Source organism: Sciurus vulgaris (assembly GCF_902686455.1).
Source record: "Sciurus vulgaris genome assembly, chromosome: 14".
NCBI classification, from domain to species: Eukaryota; Metazoa; Chordata; class Mammalia; order Rodentia; family Sciuridae; genus Sciurus; species Sciurus vulgaris.
The window spans coordinates 1,969,931-1,978,697 of record NC_136475.1 but is presented as its reverse complement, the minus strand read 5'-3'; the positions used below and the strand labels follow the sequence as shown (position 1 = coordinate 1,978,697).

Genomic DNA, 8,767 nt, shown 5'->3' with positions numbered 1-8,767 from the left:
TCACAGGGTGCATGTGTCCTGTTGCAGCTGTTGTTCTAGCAAGCCAGCTCTGGCCTCAGCACAGAGCACCGCACAAGCCAGGCCCGGCTGCATTGGAACGAGGGAGCCAGGTGAGGCTGCTCCTGCGTGACCAAGGCTCCTGACACTCAATCTCGGTGTGTTTCATCAAGGCCAGCAAAAGATGCCCAAAGGAACGTAACGATTAAACACATATAAAAAGGGGGATTATATAGCATTAATTAAAAAAAAAAAAAAAAAAAAACAGGTAGCACTAAGAAAACAAACTCTGTAGCTAACTCAGATGAGGAGACTGCTTGACCCATATTTCAAAAAGAAAACCTGTGTGCAGAGGAATAAGCCTGTTTGGAGAGCTCACAAGCTCTGGAGGCAGACAGATGGATAATATGTAGCTGCAGAATGAATCAGTCTCTGGAGCTGAGGCTTGGAAATCTCAGGAGTTAACCCTGGGAGCTCAACACCTCCTCCTGTCCTGGAAGAGATTTACCTAAGAAAATCAAGCAAGTCCAAAGAATAAATTTTGATAAATCAGCTCCATTAAAATGTAGAGCAGTCCATAAAAATATAGCATGGAGTGAAAAGAGACCCCTCTCCCAAAGAAATTATCCGTGTGAAATATAAATAAAAATGTACTGTCCGTAAAATATGTAAAACAGGAAGAATAAATGCAAATTAATTAAATGTAATAAAATGATGGAGATTGTTTAGATTAAAAACCATGTGAGAAAAATGCTCAATATCTTAGATTATCAATAAAAGTAATGGAAAATGACATCAAAATATGTAAGGGTAAATGTTCATGAGGAACAAACACACCGGCATGATGCCCAGATGGTGGCACATTTCACTGACATTTACTAGTAAATCTGAATTTATGCATAATACACAACCCACTGTTATCTTCTCAGTGTGTAACATATTCATGAAACATTAATGTTGGGGACAAATAAAAATGACACTGTCAACATCATCAAAACAGAACCTTGAAACAATTCAAGATCCATAAGCAGTGAGTGAGTCAACTGGGCACAACAGAGTCCCCGAGAGCAGCACAGCAGACGTGTCCAAGAGACCCAGGCAAAGAAACGGTAAAAAAGAAACATGATCCTAATGGAATAGCGACGGAAGGAATGTCACGGAACACTCAGAAGTAATGTACCCACACAGAACAATGACCCTTGAGGAACACACAGTAAAGTCAGGACCAGGAACAAGAGTCCCAGGACCGTGGTCCCTGTGTGCAGGAGGAGGACACAGGGAGACGCACCAGAACTGCCACCACCGTGTTTACCTACTGGGGCCCCAGGGTGTTTGGAGTCTCATCATTAAACTCAGCATGGCTTGGTGGGAAGAATGACCTGGGCTTCTCCAGAGCATTTCACCCCATTCGCTCAGATTTCAAACCATAATTAACAATCTAACACTCAAATCATAAAATAAAAATCCCAGACACAAGGGCAAACTGGAACCGTGTGGCACAAGATTTCATGAAGGAGGCAACAGACTCCAGCCGGGTCGGCAGCCTGCAGTGCCCACGGCTCAATGGAAACTGACTCGTTAGAGCGAACAGACGCCCACGTTGGGCGCACTCTCCTGCAAAGCCGCAGCCCTGCAGGGGTCACTCCTGAATGTGAGCGAGGACATCGAGAGCTAAGGAAGCTTCTGTGAGGTCCACTCACCCTGTGTCCCTTTTCACAGTGTGGGGATGCTCCCTCACCCAGGCTCATGATTCTCACAGGGAACAACACATGGCTAGACGCAGATTAAGGTCCTGACCTATGATGTCTGTTTTCTGCAACCACTCCTAACAAAAAAGAGTGGATTTCCACAACACCAACCAATGTCCTAGCAGCTGGTTATCCAATCATTGAAATCTGACACTGGCCAACAGATGTACCACAAGTGTGGGGCTCACACCTGCTGTATTCTGCCTAACTGGGAATCCACTTAAGGGGCCAGGATATCACCTACACCTCTTACCCATTTCCTATAAATTGGGGGGACTACAACTACCTAACATGTTGAATACTTTGAAATAACTACTCAGACTAAGGGAAAACACTACATTTACCAGCTTCTCGTAACTCAGGACATTAACATGGAAGAGAGGCACAGAGCATGGAGAGCAGCAGGGGAAGATGGGGCAAGGAGGTCATCTCAGGAGAGAGCCAAGGGACACACGGCCCCTCCTCTGTGTTCCTCTATAGCAGCGTATGAGAGAGGCACCCTTCCCGAACCAGGTTGGTCACACACACCTGTAATTCCAGCAGCTTGAGAAACTGAGGCAGAAGGATCATGAATTCAAATCCAGGATCAGAAATTTACCGAGGCCCTAAGGAGCTCCATGAGAAGCTGTCTCTAAACAAATTTTTAAAAAGGGCTGGGGATGTCTCAGTGGTTAAGCGCCCCTGGGTTCAATTCTTGGTTCCCAAAGAAAAAAGAAAAAAGAGTCCCCCTTCCCAATGACTTAGATTGTACCATCTTAACTATAACAATCCAAACATCAAAAACAATCAACCGAACAGTTGGCTTTTAGTGGCCAGAATAAAATATGTTAACTAAAATTGTCTTAAATTTCCCTGCTGCCTACAGCCCATGGAGTCTCACCCACCGCAGCCTCAGCCGACACACACTTTCTTGTCCCCTCTGAATTTTCTATTCTTCGTTAACCCCCACTCCCTCCTGCCAGGTGTCCTGTCCACGTCCCCTAGGAATGCAACAGGGTCCACTGCACGCTGTGAACACAAGCCTTGCTGCTCTACCACTGGGGCTGATTTAAGCTGACTTGTTTTTTCCTTCCTCTTCTCCCTCCATGCCTCCCTAACCATGGGAAATTAGATTAACCGTCTTCCTGTCTCAAGTCAGGACTTAGGCCAGGTTGTATGTCCTTCAGCTCATGCAGCACAGGAGCCAAGAAATCCAGACTTCAGGGCTGGCACAAGTCCTGAGAAATAGCTCTCCAAGGCTACAAGGGAATCATGGCTCCTGAGAGGGCACGGCTGGAGGGCAGTCTGTGATCCTACACTTTAAGGCCTCTGTTCACCTGGCAATTAGAATCACAGCCTCTGGGACAGGAGTCCCCTGCGTTTCTCTTCTGGTAGCAAAGCAACAAAACTCCACTCTCCTTTTTCTCAAAACCTTGTTCTTATTTTATTGGATCAGGACTGGGGTCAAGGACCAAGCTTTCAGTATCAAATTTGCCACCCTGAGGAAAACAGAGTGCCCTGCTCCAGCCTTCTTGGGCGCGTCTGGCACTCTGAGCAACTCCACTTCCACCATGAGACTGATGAGCTCATTGACAGCTGAGCCTGGGAAGAGGGGACAGGTGGGTTTGCCTCAGGTGGTCCTGGAGGAGCTGCTCCTGTAAGTACAGGGAGGACTGAGGCTCTTCCCAGCAGCTGCCAAGGCTGCTGAGCTTCCTCCTCTCCTGAATGGTGTGGGCTGCTCCACCGTGGGACGGCTCTAGGAAGAGGAAGCAGAATGCAGTGACGTCATGCCAATGGGGACGTCTGGTAAGCTCCACCAGGGTGCACACAGAGACCCTTGATTCCACACATCTCTGCAGGGGAACATCTGGTCCCTCTCTCTGTGGACATCGAAGGCACCACTGGTGTCCGAGTTGTACTTAAGTGGCAGTAGGAGATCCAGGAGATGCTCCCCTAGCTGCCCTATTTGAAAGGTGCCCTTCTGCTGATCTAAAAAGCCTCAGTTCATAAAAATGTGACCTACATGGAATTCCAGAGTAGGCATGAATATGAATTTCGATGTGGGATTTAAAGCAGGCTGTATCAAGAACTCAGGACCAGAGACAGAAATGTGTGTTCCTGGGAATGTCATGGTTCTGCCATATTTGGGTCCCTAATTTTAGACTAATAGCTAAATGTCTGTATGAAGCCCTAAAGGAACAGAAATCAAGCATTTGTACACCAGCAAGCCAAGCGGCCTTGAGAGGTGGACAAAGCCTCATGACAGCCCCATCCTAGGCCTGCATCACCCACAAAAGCATTATGACTACATACGAAGGAGAAAGAAGGGGCAGCCCTTGGAGTTCTCATATGGACACTGGGGACACTGGTCAGTAGCCCATTTGTGAAAACGGCTTGACCACACAGTAAAAGGAGGGTCCTCCTGCCTTCCTGGCTTGACTGCCCCTTGTGATTTGCTACAAGAGCTTGAGAAACCAGCTCTAGGACAACCCACTTCTCTGCATGTTCCTCATCGAGTCCTGCTGCTCAAACAGAAGGATGGGTGTCAGCTGAGTGCTGGGGGTAGGAGGTCCCAGACCATCCTGTTAGATGATCCAAGTGTCAACCTCAAGAGCACCAGGCCACCTTAAATCAAGACACCGCAGTGTCAACCTCAAGAGCACCCAGGCCACCTTAAATCAAGACACCTCAGTGTCAACCTCAAGAGCACCCAGGCCACCTTAAATCGAGACACCTCAGTGTCAACCTCAAGAGGACCCAGGCCACCTTAAATCAAGACACCCCAGTGTCAACCTCAAGAGGACCCAGGCCACCTTAAATCAAGACACCCCAGTGTCAACCTCAAGAGCACCCAGGCCACCTTAAATCAAGACACCCCAGTATCAACCTCAAGAGGACCCAGGCCACTTTAAATCAAGACACCCCGAAGTCAACCTCAAGAGCACCCAGGTCACCTCAAATCAAGACACCCCAGTGTCAACCTCAAGAGGACCCAGGCCACCTTAAATCAAGACACCCCAGTGTCAACCTCAAGAGGACCCAGGCCACCTTAAATCAAGACACCCTGTTGCAGTGGATGGTAATGGCCCCATACAGTATGACAGCTCAGAGACCTGGAGACTCTTCAGCAAGTGGCATTTGCTGCAGTGGCCTCTCACTGAGTCAGACTGGCCTATTCACTGACAGCAAGTTCAAGGACAATGGCCAGTGGGTAGGTGGATACTCTGCAGTCAAGGAAAAACAGATATTGAAAGCTGAGGCTCTGTTGCTAATACATCAAGCCATACAGCCAAGCTAACTTCTCTGACAAGAGCTATCGCTGGCCAAAGGTAAGAAGGTAAGCGTTTAAACAGCCTCAAAATACGCTCTCATGGGAGTACAGGCACATGGAGCCATCTGGAAGGAAAGAGGCGCCTGTGCAGCTAAGAACAGGGCATTGAGCATCCCCTTGAAAGTACTGGCATTAATGTAGGTGAGGGTCGTGCCTCCAACGGGCTATTCAGCAAGGGACTCAGAACTGTGTCTTCTGCACCCAAACAATCCAAAGACTAAGAGGCAGTCTACCATAAAGGATCACTATGTAAAATATGATCTTTCCCTGATTGACAAGAAAGGTTTGCCCTGTCACAGGAACCTGCAGATGTTTGCTCCTACGGCAGACACCATCTCTACGTGAGTCCAGCTTATTCTACCAGGACAGGAAAGACTTCAGAAATAACTAGAGTTCACAGGAAGGAGCTGATCCTAAGACATGGGCTCCCCTCCTCAGTGGAAAGTGACAACAGCTATCTTCACACAAACCTGCCTGACAAGTGAGCAGAAGAGTGCATACACAATAGGTGTGACATGCATGCTGGAGACCCCATGTACAGGGAAATCAGAAATCACCACTTAAAGATAACAAGATCGAAATTATGCCAAGAAACCCACCTGCCGTGGGAATGGCTGTCTGTGGGGGAGGAAGTATAATAGAATGAGTAGGACATTATCACCCTATGTGCACATATGACTACATGCCAGCGAGATTCTACATCATGTACAACCAGGAGAATGAGAAGTTATACTCCATTTATGTATGATGTGTCGAAATGCATTCTACTGTCATGTATATTGAAATAGAATAATAAATAAAGGGTCTAAATTAAGCCAAGAGACCCACCTGTCGTGGGAACAGGTGTCTGTCAAATGCTCTCCTCCAAAGGGTACACATAGGGCCAGGATTAAATTGAGCCCACAAAGAAACAGTGTATTAGAGAACCCTCTTTGTATCATGGTGGGAGAGTAAAAAAGACAGCAATAGCAAACCCACCCCCCAAAAAATCTAGTTAAACAGTCAAAGAAACTGCTGTACAAGAGTGGGTGACGTGGTCCCAGAAGGAATGAGTCCCACGTGGACCTCGGATCGTCCTCTCCTTGAACACCGGAGTTCAGATGTGAAGGGAACAGACTACAGACACACTTAGTTTGCATTTGAGCCTTGACCCTGATCCTAGGCTATGGCTGTCTGTCCCACCCTCTGGAGTGCAGTGCTGTGTGAGCTTAGGCACCGTCAACGTGCTTCCATGCCTGCATTTCCATGTAACTCAAAAGCCCCTAACGGGACAGTAAAGAGCAACTCAGTATGACTGCACGCCTACCGCTCCTCAGTTCATCTGAAATCAGCAAGCTGTTATTCCTGGCATCCTGTTTGTTAATGGGTATTTTTTGAACAGCTACCAAGCACAACAAGCCACCCCAAGCTTACCATTTGTGATTGAAACCTAGATCACCATGAAGGCAGGCTTGGGCGGGTTCACAGAGGCTGCTCTTCTAGACTCCATCAGTCTCGGGCTCCGCTATCTGACCTGGTGGATCTGCTTCTGGGGAGAGTTGGCTGCCCCTGGCCCACTTTCATCCTCCTCCTCACACATCTCATCCTTCATGATTCTGTTGCAGGCTTGTTGTCATGGAGCCTGTGGGGTTTGAAGGAAAGGCAGAAGCATTCAAGACATTCTAGGCCTAGGAATAAAACTGGCACCCTGCCACACTCACTGTATTCCACGGCAAAGCACACGAGCCACCCTAGATCCAAAGCTTGGGAAGGAGCGTATCCTCAGTGGGAACAGCTGTAAAAAGAGCAAGGCCAGAGGCATGGACACTGGGAAGCAGGAAGACCTGGAGCTGTTTTGAGATCACTTGTTATGCCTTTTTTTTCAGATGAACTCTCCGACTTCAAGTTAAGAAAACTTTCCAAATCCCACAGTAACCAAAAAGCTAGCCTGGGCTGGACTCAGAATCTCTATGGCCTGACTCCAAATTCAAAAACCTTTGCTAGACACAGTGATCATGCAAATTCTCAGGACGTCAAGGAAATGAGAGAAACTTTTGCAACAAGTGCAGGATATCTTTCAGATCCATATCACTCTAGTTCTTACTACTAGGAGTGTCCACAAGAGAACACTTAACTGATTTGGAAAACCTGAAATAATATGGATAAATAGCTTAGAGCTTTGTTAAAGAAATGAAGGCACAATGATTTTTTTAAAATTTCTTATCATGGGATAAATTTGAAAATGTGCTTACTACACTCAATACATCTGCAATTTTTTTATTCCTTTTTGGCATTTGTAGGATATCATTCTTGATTTAGACTAATTGAAAACACTATGCCTGAAACAAACTCTTAAGGTTGAGATAGATCTAAGATAGATCTGCTGAGAAGACATTTCCTCCAGCTCTACTTAACCCAACACCTGAGTATGTCTTGAGTTCATAACCCGATTTTAACAGAGGAAAGCTATTTCCCAAGACCTTCCCAAGCTGAGACGCTGCAAAGGGCAAATCCACACAGACAGGCAATGCGTTTCTAACCCTAGATGAGTGGTTCTCAGCCCTGGAGGAACAGTAGAGTCACCTGGTGTGCTCTTAACATTCCCAAACTCAACTTGCAATGAATAAATGAACTAAATTCCTGCAATGGAACTGGGACATCGGTGCTTCCTAATGGTACTGGGTATTTCACCCAAAGGCACTTAACCACTGAACCACATCCCCAGCACTTTTTATGTATCATTTGCAGGCAGGGTCCTGCTAAGTTACTTAGAGTCTTGCTAAGTCGTTGAGGCTGGCTCTGGACTTAAAAGTCCTCCTGTCTGAGACTCCAAGGTCATTGGGATTACAGGTGTGCACCACTGGCTTCCCAAAGATTTTAATGAAATTGTGATATGCAGCTAAGCCTAAAAATTGCTGCCTTAAATAAACACTTCTGATGAACTAGTTGCAAGCATATGTAACACATCTGCTCATGATTTGGACCTTAGCTTACCCAATGTAAGCAAATGTCAGTCAATTCTTTTATTACTATAAAAAATGCCTGCCTGTGACAATCAACTGACATAGAGCAGAGACTACAATTTGAATCACAGTTCTGCAGTTCCCAGCTGAGACCTGATCGTCCCTGTAGCTTTGGGCTGGAGCTAAGGGAACACAGCATGGCAGAAGGTCATAGCGAAGCAGAACTGATCCCCTCATGTCCAGGAGGTCAAAGAGCAAAGAAAACAGCAGGAGTCCACAACCCCTCCAGGTCCAATTCTCCACTGAATGGCCCAGCCACCTCCCCCTTGGCCTCACCTGAGAAAGCTCACCACCTCCCAATGCCAGCACCCCTGGAACCAAGCCTTTGATGCATCCCCTTTGGCGCACACTTACCCAGACCACAGCACCTGCATGGCCTCATTTCTACGCTTTGCACAAACTCCTCTCTGAGAGCCAGTTTTTTCCTCATTCAACTCAGTTCATATTTGTTGAGATTACACTACATCCAGGGCACAGGGGTTGGTATCCTGCTCATGATGAGCATCACTGTGTGGAAGGATTTTACTGGGAAAATTTTCAATCCAAAGAAAAGTTAAGCTGGGAATAGTGGTGCATGCCTGCAATGCCAGCCACTGAGGAGGCTGGGGTAGGAGGAATGAGAGTCAGACTCTGGTCCCAGCAACTTGGTGAAAACCTGTCTCACAAGGAAAAAGTATATATATAAGGACTGGAGATGCAACTCATAGTAA

General features: G+C 46.8%; 1 long non-coding RNA gene across 1 annotated transcript; it reads right to left on the bottom strand.

Moving 5' to 3' along the window:
• Window positions 1-2,293: 2,293 nt before the first annotated feature.
• On the bottom strand, window positions 2,294-4,556 carry LOC306643576. The gene is made up of 3 exons (XR_013758991.1): window positions 4,506-4,556; window positions 4,377-4,411; window positions 2,294-4,330 (listed from the first exon to the last, which is right to left on the bottom strand). It is a non-coding gene; the product is annotated as an uncharacterized lncRNA (long non-coding RNA).
• Window positions 4,557-8,767: the final 4,211 nt, after the last annotated feature.